Source organism: Triticum aestivum, chromosome 1B (assembly GCF_018294505.1).
Source record: "Triticum aestivum cultivar Chinese Spring chromosome 1B, IWGSC CS RefSeq v2.1, whole genome shotgun sequence".
NCBI lineage: Eukaryota > Viridiplantae > Streptophyta > Magnoliopsida > Poales > Poaceae > Triticum > Triticum aestivum.
In genome coordinates this window covers 664,635,075-664,635,700 of record NC_057795.1, presented here as the reverse complement: position 1 = coordinate 664,635,700, position 626 = coordinate 664,635,075, and positions in this window count along the sequence as shown.

Below are 626 nucleotides of genomic sequence, written 5' to 3'. Positions count from 1 at the left end.
GAGCGGCTGTTCGATCCGGCCCTCCAACGCCTCCGGGCGTCACAGCACGCTTGGTGGGAGGCGAAGCAGGCCGCCACCGTCGGCAATACAGCTGCGGCCGTGCGTGTCCTGGCCCTCTTTGAGGAGTATCAAGTCCGACAGATCCTCTCTTCCACGCTGATCTACCACACTCTCCACAACAACAAGCCGGCTCCCAGCGAGGCCTCCGGCGACTCCGGCGAAGAGTATCTGCTAGTTTGGACTATGCTATGTATGTGCTGAACTATCAATCTAGTTGTTTTAAGTTTGCTTGTATGAACTATGATATGTATGAACTATCCTAGTAGTTTTAAAGTGAGCTAATGGCGCGAACTAGATGTTTTAAATCGAGTTAGAAATCCGACGAAATTTATGGGATTTATTCTGCTGATCCGTTCATGTCCCGCTATTTCTATTTACGAGATACCGTAAACGACCTTTGCAGGACGGCGATACACGGGGTCTGCTAGAGATCCAAATCTTCCTCACTCCCCCAAACCCTGTCCCCAAAATTCCCCTGCTCCTCGTCCCGCGACGCCACCCGCCGTCGTCCCGTTCGCCGCCGGCTCCTCCCACGGCCCCGGTCGCCAGCGCCTCCTCCCGCGGCG